This window comes from Lepisma saccharinum, chromosome 2 (genome assembly GCF_977018435.1).
Source record: "Lepisma saccharinum chromosome 2, izLepSacc3.1, whole genome shotgun sequence".
Lineage (NCBI taxonomy): Eukaryota > Metazoa > Arthropoda > Insecta > Zygentoma > Lepismatidae > Lepisma > Lepisma saccharinum.
In genome coordinates this window covers 57,166,842-57,180,271 of record NC_139230.1, presented here as the reverse complement: position 1 = coordinate 57,180,271, position 13,430 = coordinate 57,166,842, and the positions used below count along the sequence as shown (strand labels likewise).

The following is a 13,430-nucleotide window of genomic DNA, read 5'->3' as shown; positions in this document are numbered from 1 at the left end:
GCGATACGACTAAACCCTGGCACCAAATCGTATCAAGATGCTACAGGAATTCACACACAAACACTACATCACGTACTGCAAGCTATGCTTTTTTGCAGGCAACCCGGGATACGAGATTGTCTCATTTGACTATCGGTTAGTGTAACGCGATGTGAATCCATATTACGTCGAGAGAGAGAGAGAGAGAGAGAGAGAAAATCTTAAATAATATGTATTATATGTGTACACACACACACGTATAAAATTCGGACTACGACCCCTATGGTACCTACTGTAGGTCGCTTAAATTGTGCAAGTTCCGATGCCGCGTTAACATCAAGATAATGTAAAAAATGTAACAATCTCTGTAATTGACGCTTTCCATGCCCCTTCAGTAGGAGTCTAAGGAATAAAGAGAAATAAATAAATAAACAATAATATGGTGAACTAAGGTTAACGCAGTGTTAGAAGTGCAAGTTTTGTGAGACCTTATCTCCGATCAACCTCAAAACATTAGGGCTACAAAACAAGTCTTCAGCATAATATTACCGGTAAAATACAAAAGTCGCGATGTGAACATAAAATCTATTTAAATCATACCCTAATTAACATTCTGCCAGCTCGGTGGCCGAGCTCATCAAATGTTTATTTCGATCTCGCCATCGAAATTGCCGGGTTCGAGTCCCGGCCTGGGCATGGGTGTTCCTTGCGTGTGCCCATTCATCAATTTCACCTAATCATAACTTATCCTCATCGTCGCGATCAGCCAAAAGTGGTAGAAACGCGACGCTATATAACAAAAATACAAAACACTTAATTGACGTTCTTTGCCAATGTCCACCGTAAGAAGCTGTGGTTAGCGTAGAGGGCTACGGATCCAGATGTCCCGGGATCGAATCCCGCATGGGTGTTCTTTGCGAGTGCCGCTTAATCAGTTTTTATATCAACAGTCATCCTCATCGTCGCGATTAGCCAGAAGTGGCAGAAAATCAATGCTAAATAACAGAAATCAATTCCACTGTAAGGATGGAAACAGAATTGAAGCACATGAAATAATTCCACATTGGAACATATAAGCCCCAAACGTCAGACACTTTGGGCATTCACCTGACGAAGCAGACTAGGTAAACAACCGAAAAGGATTTTCTGGGAAAGAAGCACGCGTTGTTCCTAATGAAAATGAAGTCGTTATGTAACGCCGCCTCGTCCAAAAAGAACGGCAGTTAAAAGCGTGAGAACGCGTTAACACAAAGCCCAATCACGTCGACACGGAGGTAAAGTTTCTTTCTTCTCAGCCTTCAAGTTTCCTACCGAGCTCGTGTTAATTAAACACCATGCGTTCAAACAATGCGCCGTGCCCGAGGAACGCTTTACAGGCACTAAAGCAAGAGAACGCTTTAGTGCGTTGTAAAACGATACTTCCCTTCAACAGGTGCAAGTAGCTTGAACGGAGAATCGGAATCTGGAAATTAAAGCATTATTTTTTATATTTGTTTTGTTTTTCTGGCGCTAGTACCGCAGTTGACGGACAACCCAAGCTGAAGCGGCAAATTAATGAAGAAAATACGTAATCCGAAAAACAATGTGGGGGGGGTAGGAACGCATTCCTCCCCTTCTTTGGCCCAGTATTCCTGAAAACGTCAATGGCAAGAAAGATGGCAACATGAGGGCCGACTACTCAAAAAAAAAAATTATACGTAACCCCTCTTTCGAAAATTCCGGGCGCGCTACTGTAGAAACGAATTTGAAAATGACATTCCCGTGAAGTCCGACGAAATTCCGGTCAAGACGTCGCCTTCCCTCAACGTTAACTAAACTCTCTGAAGCGGAAATTCGTCAGCGAAGACTGCTATCCTTTCTTCAAGGTCCGTGCTTCGCCAAAACGAAGAAGAAACAAAGGGAAAAAAAAACGTGTGGATTTTTTTCGGCCCTTTTTCTTTCTTTACTCGCACCGTGACATCCGTCCATTTGGACTTTTTCACTCGGAATTCCGAAATGTCAAGATCATTTGCTGCGGATCGAGCAAAAATCGCTTCGGCGTCAACTTGGTCCCAGTCTCTGAGCGTAACTGCAAACACTTTTTTTTTCCCCCAGACTAGACAGGCTTACCTTCCCTTCCCTCGGCGGCTGCTGCTCGGCTCCCTCGCCAGCTGTCTAAGTGAAATGGCACAGGCGAAACAAAACACAGTCACACAGCCAACTTTCCCGTCCGCTGTTAGAGCTCGGCTCGACGCGGACAGACAAGCCTCGGTCCACGGCGGCCACTTTTACCCCTGCGCGGAAAGGAGACCGCGCAGTGCGCCGAGTGGAGAGAGAGAATTCCACGTAGGGTTGCCAACCGCTCTCAGCACGCTGGAAAGCGACGACTTTTCGGGCCTGGCGATCGCTTGCAATGACATCTGTTTTCGGTTGATTACTCGTCCCTAGAGAGACGAAGGGGCGTACCTCGAATTTCTTGATTTTTTTTCCAGGAGAGCATTTTAAAGCTTTCCATCATGAAGTTTAATTTCTTGTACAGTCGGGAGTCGAAACGGTCCGTCGACCCCCCTGAAAATTGGCATCGTTCATTTCAAGTTTCAAAAAATCGTAAAAACTTTAGTAGCTACTATTCGGACAAAATAGCGAAGTAAAAATATGCGGCAATTGGAAAATTTGAGTGTAAAATACGAGAACCAGTTTATATTTTCACATTCTACCATTTAAACAGTATTCAAAATTCGAAAATTAAGAATTTTATGCGAGAGGTCACACAACATAAAATTTACTGGTGGCGAACATTTTTGAGTTCTGAATTTTTTGTTTCAAGCATACACGGGCTAATCGAAAATGGGCCTACAGTTTAAAGTGGAATCCGAACCAATATCTGCCTCCAACGGTTATCGAACCCAGTATACCTTGATTACAAGGCAACAACGTTGCCACTACTCCATCGGAGAGGCCGGCGAACGGAATTCTTACTGAATGCATGTTACATTAATTGCACAGTATTGCATTACGCTCGATTATATTCTCGTACAAGGAAACGCAATATTAAATCTAGAGATGGGTGGCTGCTGAGTTCACTTTACAGATAAAATTGCTTGCAAGAAAAAGAGCAGTTGACTGAATTGTGCTGATTATTTCTATGAGCTGGTGATACTTGTAGTCTCTCCAAAACGCCATCACTTTTGTCAAGGCGATGTCTCGCGAATCTGCTATGCAGTATTCTGATAAACACACACAAAAAAAGAATTATGTGGAAGGCCGTGTCTCTCACATTGTTTCAAGATTATGATACCTGTCAATCTAGAAAAACTTATAACACTTCGCAATTCACTGCAATATGCAATACGGCTTCCTCTCAAGGGCTATCAATCAGGGCTGTGTCAAGCATCCTCTCACCGAGCAAGTTCTCTCTTTTTGTGCGGACTATTTGGCGGCTTTAGTGTGTTTCATTCGTTGATCAACCAACGGTAGAATGTGCAGTGAACACCTTTTATATCAATATCTTCATTAGAACGACTCTCAACAAGCGAAAGCTATGTACGTATATGTATATACGTATATCACGCTCTGCTACTCTTACCAACCAGACAACTAATGTCGCGGGGAAATACAAGGTGGAAATAAAAGGCAAATTCAAGAGAGAACAACAGATGGCAGCTCACAAAACTCAATAACCTCAAAGTGAAACAAAATTTTGGGTAATAAACATTTTTCAATAAAAGCTTGAAGGGAAGTTGAATAAAAAGGTGCTACAATGTAACATATCAATAAAAGGAAACCGTGATAGAATAAAGAGGCGAAATTAAGAGAAATTCTACACTGGTGCTTTTAAAACTGACATATGCGTTAAAATCCAGACGCCGAGAAGAAAAGATGAATTGATTCGTCGTCCAAGCAAAGTTATACACCGTACAATATTGTTTGGAAATACCTTGGAGTGGTGTGCGTGCCAATCGCTGCTACCCTGCAAAAGTTGTGGTTGGTTAGGTGACTATTTCGACTTGGAGGCCCCCAGATATTTATGTTTGTGCATGTTTACTCTATACGTAGGCGCATGTCTGTATTATCGCCTGTGTTTTATTAATCGTCTTAATTTTACGTCATGTACTTAACACGCTCAGATAATCATCACACGTTCATTTGTGCGTATGGAGGACAGCGAGCGCTCTGTGCGGAGTGAGTTTACATCCTGCACACAGCACATTCGCAGCCCTACTTTTGATAGAACAGCCTCCTGTTTCTTCTGCCATGATCTTTATGACGCACTGCACTGTTACTCACAAATCAGAAGACGAAAGGTTTCCCACCGCACGAACGTGACCGACGAAGCCTTCTGCCTCGCTCACTCCCTCCTTGCCGTTCATTTTATGAAACTCTGCATTCCACACGAATAAACGACTGACTGAGTTAGGTTCCTTTACGATGATTTTCTGTCACTTTTGGCTAATCGCGTCAATAGGGATGAATGATAATGAGATGAACGAAGAGACAATCACAAGCACATGAGGACGGCAAAACACAATTTCTACAGAGGATTATCCTGACTGCAGTTCCAGACGCCAGAGTCTTAGTCTACAAAACACAGCCCAGAGCGTAATACGAAGAAGACAAGTTGACATTTGGGTGACTTCAGAAGAAAAAATACACCTCAGGTGTATGTGAAAGCAATCTTCCACGATGATGCCATGCTACACGTTTATAAAGGACTTACGAGTAGTTCCACCAGATCCAGAGTTCGGTCTAGGTACATAGTGGTTCAAATCCCGCTTTAAACTGTAGATCCGTCCCGATTAGCCTACCTGTACATAAAGTGGACTTAAAACAAGAACTCAAGAGTAGTTCGATCATGCAGCAAGCAGCGCCGACCACGAGGACCACACGAATGCCCCGTTGCTGGATTCCACCATCGTGCTGTGGCGAGCTTTCTTTGGGCAGAGAGAGTTGAACTTCACCATCGGATGTTTGCTCGGTACGGATTCGCAAGCACCATGATCAAATGAAAGGTTTACGCCTGAACAGAAAGGTTTAAAGCATAAAAACCGTACAACTGACGAAGGTCGTTCTGGTCGGACGTCAACGTTGCCCACAAGAGCCCATCTTGACATGGAGAATACTTTGGATCAGTGTGGATTGATTTAAATCACGATTTCAATCAGGTGATTTTTTTCACGGATTTAAATCACTCTAAATAAATAATTTATAGAATAATGTACATATGGATTTTGTAGATATCAGAAACACTTTTGGTGAAAGTACATTACACTCGTAATCATTTAATGGTGTTTATTAGGTTCTAAGATAGGAAAATAAAGGAAAAAATATATATGTACTGATGGTGTGAAGCTCATACGAAAGGAAATGTAAACACAGGGTTTCTCTTAATTTAAAATGCAATAATTTTATGGGCAAAAATAGCAAACATTTTGTGTAGAAAAATATACAAAATACTAATCATGTTAAACTATAAAAGATGTCAATATCTTTAAATTGTAAATAACATGGCAGCTGATATTTTTCGAACTATCATTAAAAAAAATCTCCAAAATTCAGGTACAAAGACTATAAAAATATTTAAGTTAATATTTTAAGTTACAATTATAGAGTACATACAGAATGATTTAGTTTCACTGAAAGAAAAGTTACTGAAATTATTATTAGTTTCATTAACAAACTCAACAAACATTTCCATAGTAGTTACAGTATCAGAAACAGAAAAAAATATGTTTACGTATATTTTTTATTTAATCAAATTGTTCAAATATTTTACAGAGTTATTTACTAGAAAAAGCCTTTTTTAAAAAAAGAAAATCGATTTATACAAAAAAATCTGATTTAAATTTGAAAAAAATCAACAAAAGTGATTTTTTAAATAAAAATCATAATTTTTATCCACCTTGCCTCGGATTACAAAAGACCCACTGATAACTGTGTCCGACTTTACTGTACATTTGGATATCGGTTATAGATCCACATTTACCATGGTGTTGGTTACTTATGAATGTGTCAAGTTTGTCCGTGGTGAGTTTCCATCAGCTTAGTGGCCTGCACAAGCAACAGGAGGTTGCGATTCACTGACCGAGATATTATACAGAGCTATCAATGTATTTTTGGAGAGAAGTGCAGATATGTAACGTGATTATGAACAGGAGAGCAAGGGACAAAGCAAGAAGTGGATACATCCGGAGAGGAAATGGTGCACACCTGTCTTCAGGAGGAGCCGAAAAACATCTCTGCAGGAATACAGAAGCTAGTGGAATTATACAAGTGCATTGTCCTGCATGGGGAAAAGTGGCATGTTCATTTGCACACAGCTCGTACGCGTATTAAAAGTGTTAAATGGAATTTGCTTTACCTTTTGATTCATCAAGTTTACAAATCAAGGTGACTGTAGTAGTATATTCACAGAACATACATGATCTTGTGGAAGTCTGATTTCCTAAGTAGTGATTATAATTTTACTTGTTTTGTGCGACTGGTATCCTACTTGTCTAATTACCTCCGAAAAGCCTTTTTAGAAAAAAAAATACTGTATTTAACAACGTACTGGAATTCAAATGAAGCTTAAAAATCAGAAACTAAGTTGATTCAAAAAAAATATCAGTTCTTGAGGTCCTTACCGAAGAAGAATCCCATGTGCCTGAAATTAATGGAGTCTCAATGGGAAGAATGGGGGCATCTGTAAGGAACCTCCAACTCTTTACTAATCTGCACAATTCCTACTTCACATTGTGAAGCACAGGTTTCAAGATGGAAAGCTAAAGGCATTTGCTCTCGTATAAGGGCATATTAAGGTAGTAAGGTAATAGAGCTCCCTAGTCTATAATTGCAACTTGTCTACTGATGTTTACTTTCCTCTTCTGTTTCTCAGCTCGAGATCAAGGGCCATCTGCGTTACGTATCCGTATGGTAACATTACGGAGTCCCTCAGGAACAGAATCCTTCCTCGGTAAGGTCATTGTTTAGACGTACTCCTCATTGTTTCAACAACAGACATGCTTTAATTAGCTAACAGCTATAATAGGTGCTACAGAATCAATTCACGTGTGCAACCCTTGCTTCGAGAGAGGAATTCTTGTTTTCTGTACAATATTATCCTTTGCAGTGGTAACATGAAAATAGAGACCCTAGACATTATTATTCTAGCTTACTCCCATCTCTAGTCTTATTCAAATTTTAGAATTCAACTTATTCCCAACTGACGCTGATAGTAGATACCTGAATGTGTCTTGAGTTTAAAACTTTATCTACGAGTCCCGATTTTTCTTGTAAACGAGACTTTGTTACTCCCTTTACAGTGCAAACTTAGGTTCGGAAAAAGTCATTTAACAATAATTCCTCTCGATACTTGCCAGGCTTACAAAGTATGAATTCCCCACTTGGATTTCAAACAACATCTGAAGTGAAACTTCGTTAATTGCTTCTGAAATAAACAGAATACTTGAATCAATTTGCAGAGTGCTGGTAATATGTCCCAGCATTATTTTCTTGTCACCTAGAAAGTGAGAGTTTTAATGTTAGACTCAAACTTCTTTGAATACGATGTGATTAAGTGATGGATGAACAATAGAGTGAGGCATGAGTTTGAATAGTTTTCGTGTTGAGATACACCAGTTTAAATTAGGCAATGTTTGGTAACACATCTCTTGGGAACAAGCATTTTCATGATGAAGACAAGTAAATTAAATACGTTTTAAGAACTACCATCAGCAGCAGATATTGACAAAATTTGGTCCTACAAAATATGTCATCTCTCCGGTGAATAATTTTAATTAGATACCGATTAAATAAATAAGTTATTGTAACTAATGTTTCACGAAAATATAAATCAAACAGGATAATGAGCTTCAGTTTGATGATTTGATGGCTCAGGTATGCTGCATCCACATTCTAACCCACTGTCAAATATAGACAGACTAGAGACTCGATATTTCTCCCGTAAGAAAGGAAGAAAGAGGAACCTTCATTAACTTGAACTTGGAACTGAAACCTAAAGGAAGATTATCTTCAGTTTGAAATACATCGAAATCTGCCTCAATTCGAATTCGAGTACATATATTGTAGCACAGTCGCTGTAACGTTCCTATTTGAGTGTTCCAATCAGATGTACTGTACATGTGGGGATGGGGAGAATACCACATTAAAATGTGTTCCGATTTTTCAGTGTTTGTGCTTAAAAATCATGAAAAGCTCTTTAAACAGAATTGTTCTACTCTGTATAGCATTTGAAATCCTTCATCTTCTCAGTACTAAATACACCAGTACACATACTGCTCGGTCAAATACTTCATGATATAAATCGTGCTACAATTGCATTTCGACTGGATGGAGCCCATCTATTGTGTCAGGACCATTTTCTATCTTAATCACCCGCATGGCAAATTCATCCATCACTTCATTCCCTGCAGACTGTAGGAGTGGCGCTCATGGGCAACGAATTTGACACCACATTCGCCACAGACATACAAGTAAGGCTCTGCAAATACTGCATAGTAAATTTTCTAGCGCCTATGACACCATCAGCTAAGTATATAAAATATCCTGGCTTACAATATTCATTAACTGAGAAAACGTAAACTATTAGAAATAAATAAATAACCGGTTTGCTAGACATTTCTATTGACAAGTACCTGAAAAATTTGTTCTCGTTTTTATTTTTCAAGGTGGGAGGGGATTCAGTGTTCTCACAAAATAAAACGAAAGAAAAGAGGGTTTCTCTTTTATACCATACATATGGGAACGAGGCCGAGATGGTTGCAGGATTCCTAATTCACGAGACGAAATGAAACTGTGACATCACTCCTAATAATCATTTGTTTATCTTCAAAGCGAGGGCTATTTTTGAAAGCTCGTACCAAATATTTTCGAAATTAAATATTAATCATCCCCATACCTAAAGACTTTGTTCCATGGGAAATATTGTTGAATTTCTCTTTCATAGCCATATAATAAATGAAAGTCATAGATGAGTTTGATGGAAAGGACATCTGGTAGGGTGTCTCTGTTACAGAAGGCCTGGGTTCGATTCTAGGTGTGGGTTATTTTATTGATTGATTGATTTGGTTTACTTTTACTTCTTTTTTCTACCACTTTTGGCTAATCGCGAAGGTGAAGATGAGTGATTATATGGTGAAATTGATGAAGGAACATTCACAAAGAACACCCATGCCAGGATTCGAACCTTTTGTGTAGTGACGCGTTGTGTTCTTTGTGAGTGTTCCATCAAATTCATCATATCATTACATCCTATCTTGACTGGGCTCAAATGCCCGGGACTTGTGGCCTTGTAGTGTGGGGTGCTAACCATTAGGCCACGGACACCGGCAGGATTATTTTAGGTGGCAAACTTCCCAACAAAGTCCCTGAATACAACTGCTGTGGGGCTCACCCAGCTTCTCATCAATGGGTACTTGGGGCCAATCCTGGGGAATGAAGGTGGTGGAGACGTAATGGTTATAACATCACCCACCACTCATTATGACCGAGATCGAGAATGTGTAGAGACATTACCTCTACACAGAGACCTACTCTTCAGGCTAACCCCGTTATTCATTATTAAAACTTAATAAATAATTTTATATATATATAAGAGGAAATTCAACATATTCATGCTTACCCAAATAAACAATGAATGTGCACATAGCATGTAAGGTCCGCACAAATGATTTTAAATTTGTCAATGAACGTTCGTTATTCAACAAATCGATTACATCCTCATTCAATTTGAATGATGGTTCTAGAACTTGCGGAGTGGCATAAAAGCAACCGTAAGCTATATCGAAGATAGTCGTACTACAACTTTTCTTTTCTCTGAACGTGTATCATTATAGCTTAGGCTATAAGCTATCAAGATCATTCAGAAACACACATTTCACTCATTAAGTGGACGAAAGAAAACCACTCCAATATTACTAGGAAAGTACTAATATTGTACTAATCATTTTGTATCTACGAAGCAGGGACTACTTGCGTTTTCACATTCGACACAGAGCATTACGACAAAAGCGTAATCTTGCATAACTTCACGGTTAAAGAAACAAAATCTTGCTGTTGTGCTACGATGAGAAAATTACGAAAAAGGTTTAAAAAAATCCTCACGCGATTGGGAACTGACTTGCGTCCAAAAACTATGTAACAATTCATCGTCAATCTGCCAGGTAGGCGCAAAGAATCTTGTGGTAAGTACGTAATCGCACTTAAAGAAAGACAATTCCTTGAGTTTCGATCTTAGTTCCTTCCCTTAAGAATCGTGTCGCGGTTTACTTCCTTTTGCACCAATTTCCTCCGATCATTGGGAGAAGCCTGTTGTACTTTTCTCTAAATGGTTGGCAACCCTACCAAAAATAGACATAGAAAACGAGCGTGGCAGGCGAAGGAAGCTTTGAGGGCCAATTACCATTTGCGCCCTTTTCTTCCCCTCCCCCTTCGCTTTGGGTTGAGTTGCGCCAGACAGACGGAAAATCCCTGCAAACGGCCCTCGAAGGACGAGTGGCACGACTTTATCTGGATGCTGCGACAGATTCGCAACAGTAACGTAAATTGAGAACCTTCCTACAACATAAGCTGAAAAGATGCTCTGCAATATGACACATTCTCGTGCACATGGAAACCTGACACCCCCAATGCTTGTTCTCTCTCTCTCCGTCCACTGTTCAAGTAGGCATTTCTCTCCTTGTTTCACAGAAACAAACAGTCAAGGTTCATTGTTTGCCTTTTTTGTTCGTTATGGTGCAAATCGCAGCTGTATAGTAGGAATTGAGCCTTCTGAGGGTGATACCTCAAAGACCTCTGAATTGAGCATTTCGCTATTCTTAATTCGACCATTTCACACGAATGGGTTCTGGGCCGAATGAATAAAACTGAAGACCTACTCATTTCTAAACTTTTTTTTTGGAGCACGTACCCCATTTGTCGAAGTTCAAGTCAACTTTATGCACACATAAACCAATTGGGACTGGTAAGGTAAAGTTCTCCGTGCATGTAGCATCGAGCCATGAAGGAACATGTAGGAGATGTGGGGGTAGGGCCCCACGCATTCTCGATCTTGGTCATTTTGAAGGTATTGTGATCAGCACCATGCTGCGGCCGCCTTTACTTCCCACGGTTGCCCCCAGGTACCCATCGATTTGAGGTTGGGTGAGGCCCGGAGCCGCTTTATGCGGGGACACGGCCGGAAAAGTTCCTATCTTAGATCACCCACCCCGGGAACGGAACCCGGGTATCGCGCGGGCAAACAGACGTCCTACCGACTAGACAACCGCGGCTCTAATCGGGACAGGGCCTGCAGTTTAAGGCTAGAATCCGAAATCACCATGTGCTTCCACCAGAGTGTGCTCCATTTCGTATAAATAAAAAAGCTGAGAGAACCTGCTCCTGTGGTGAGCACGTGCTCACATTTTGATATGAATAAAAAGAAACACGTTCTCAGAAATCCTGATACATATACGAGAAGTCGGTAGATTGGAAACTTGGAAACTATTTTATTCATACGAAAAATGGAGCAGATGCTCATTTCTTGAGTACCTCATTTTTATTAATTTGACTCATCAGGTACTCGTTTGCAAATTCAGAAATTTACAACTCAAATTACGATTTATTCTGATGCTCTCCCCTTCAACATTCGAAACTTAAAATAATAATTAACTTGGAAGGGGAAATTAGGGTGAACAAAAGACCCAGTTTGTCACTTTCAGTTACATCCGAGAAGCTGCACTGTTCGCGTGGGTTCTGGGCTATTTCGAAGCTGTCGTTGTGACGGCATAATTTCAGGACGTCCTGGCATCGTTATCAAGAAAGAGCAGAGCCCGAAAAAGTGCTCCAAAGTTTCTACTTACACGTGCAATGTGTTATAAACATTAAAAAAATTAACCGAAGTTAAATTTTCGCCAAAGTTTATTTTTAAGTCCGCATTATGTTCCGAGAGACTAATCGAGACTGCACTTACAGTTTAAAGTGGGATCGAACCCGGGACCCTTTGGTTATAAGATGAGCTACCATTACACCATCGGGAAGGTACAAAATGGCGTGAAAAAACTTGAAAATTTGCTTAGAAAATCTCAAACAACGCGTTTAAAATTCAGGCATAAAGCTAAAATTTGTGATTAAAAGGCGTGTACGAATCTATCTTTTTTTTTTTAAAATGCTTACCCAAGTGTGTACATAAATAATCAATAGATGTGCACACGGCACATAAACTCCACAGAAATGACTTTCAATTTGTCAATGAACGTCCATTATTGAGCAATTCGACTATATCCATATACGTTTTGAATGATGAGTCTAGTCCTTATGGAATAACAAGAGCTATCCGATATATACAAGGGTCGTTCAAGGTTGACCGGGATTTTCGTACGTAAAAAATCGATGAATAGCCGGATCATGATGAAACATGCGGGTGACGTAATGTATTCCTTCGCGAGTAACTAGCGCCCGGCATGACGTATTTCGCGCATGCGCAGAAGTTGCAGCGAACATGGCGGCAAGCAGTGTGTCTGTGGCTGTGGAGCAGCAGTGTGTAATCAAATTTCTCGTGAAGGAGAAAGTGAAACCAGCTGAGATTTTCAGACGATTGCAAGCACAGTATGGTGAACAAACGATGTCGCGGACAAGAGTGTACGAATGGTGTGAGCAGTTTCGTGAAGGACGGGAGCTGGTGACAAATAAGGCGCATGGACACATTCGCCCGATTGCAGTCACACCAGTGAATATCGCACGTGTTGAGCAAATGATTCTTGAGAACCGGCGAGTAACAGTGCGGGATATTGCTGCCGAGGTGAATATCAGTGTCGGGAGTGTTGAGACAATCATTCACGACCACTTACGCTTCCGCAAAATCTGTGCAAGGTAGGTTCCCCGCCAGCTGACATTCGATCAGAAGTGGACACGCAGCATGGTCTGTGAACAGCTTCTGAATCGGTTTCGAGCAGAAGGTGATGAATTGTTGCAATCCATCATCACGTGTGATGAAACATGGTTGCACAATTCAACCCCAGAGACCAAAAGACGCAGCATGGAGTGGCGGCATAAAGGTTCCCCGCCCCCCAAGAAAAGCAAAACGCAGCCGTCTGCTAGAAAGATCATGGCAAGTGTCTTCTGGGACATCCATGGGCGTTATCCATGTGGATTTTCTGGACAAAGGGAGCACGATTAATGCCCAGTATTACTCCACATTGTTGAGTGGTGCTGTACGAAAGTCCATTCGCAAGAAAAGACCTGGGATGTTGTCTGGAAATGTCATTCTTCTCCATGACAATGCCCGCCCTCACACGGCCAATGTGACAACAACAACTCTGGCCGACATGCGCTGGGAAGTTCTGCCCCATCCCCCCTACAGTCCGGATTAAGCCCCCAGTGATTATCATTTGTTTGCACCCCTTAAAGACCATCTGGGAGGGAAGAAATTCACGACAGACGAAGCACTGCGGAGCGATGTCCTCCAGTGGCTACGACAACAACCAAGTTCTTTCTAC

At 40.9% G+C, this 13,430-nt stretch overlaps 1 protein-coding gene across 6 annotated transcripts in view; it reads right to left on the bottom strand.

The window, feature by feature from the left end:
• The window catches only part of LOC145984049 (protein O-linked-mannose beta-1,2-N-acetylglucosaminyltransferase 1-like), a 570,971-nt gene that overhangs the window by 276,502 nt on the left and 281,039 nt on the right, over positions 1–13,430 (bottom strand). For 2 of the 6 annotated variants that reach the window (XM_083117392.1, XM_083117394.1), the window contains exon 1: positions 2,089–2,212. The exons of the other annotated variants lie outside the window; for them this stretch is intronic. The gene's annotated coding sequence lies outside the window, so the exon portion shown is untranslated. Of the gene's footprint in view, positions 1–2,088; positions 2,213–13,430 lie in introns of those variants that run through there. 6 annotated transcript variants of the gene reach the window in all.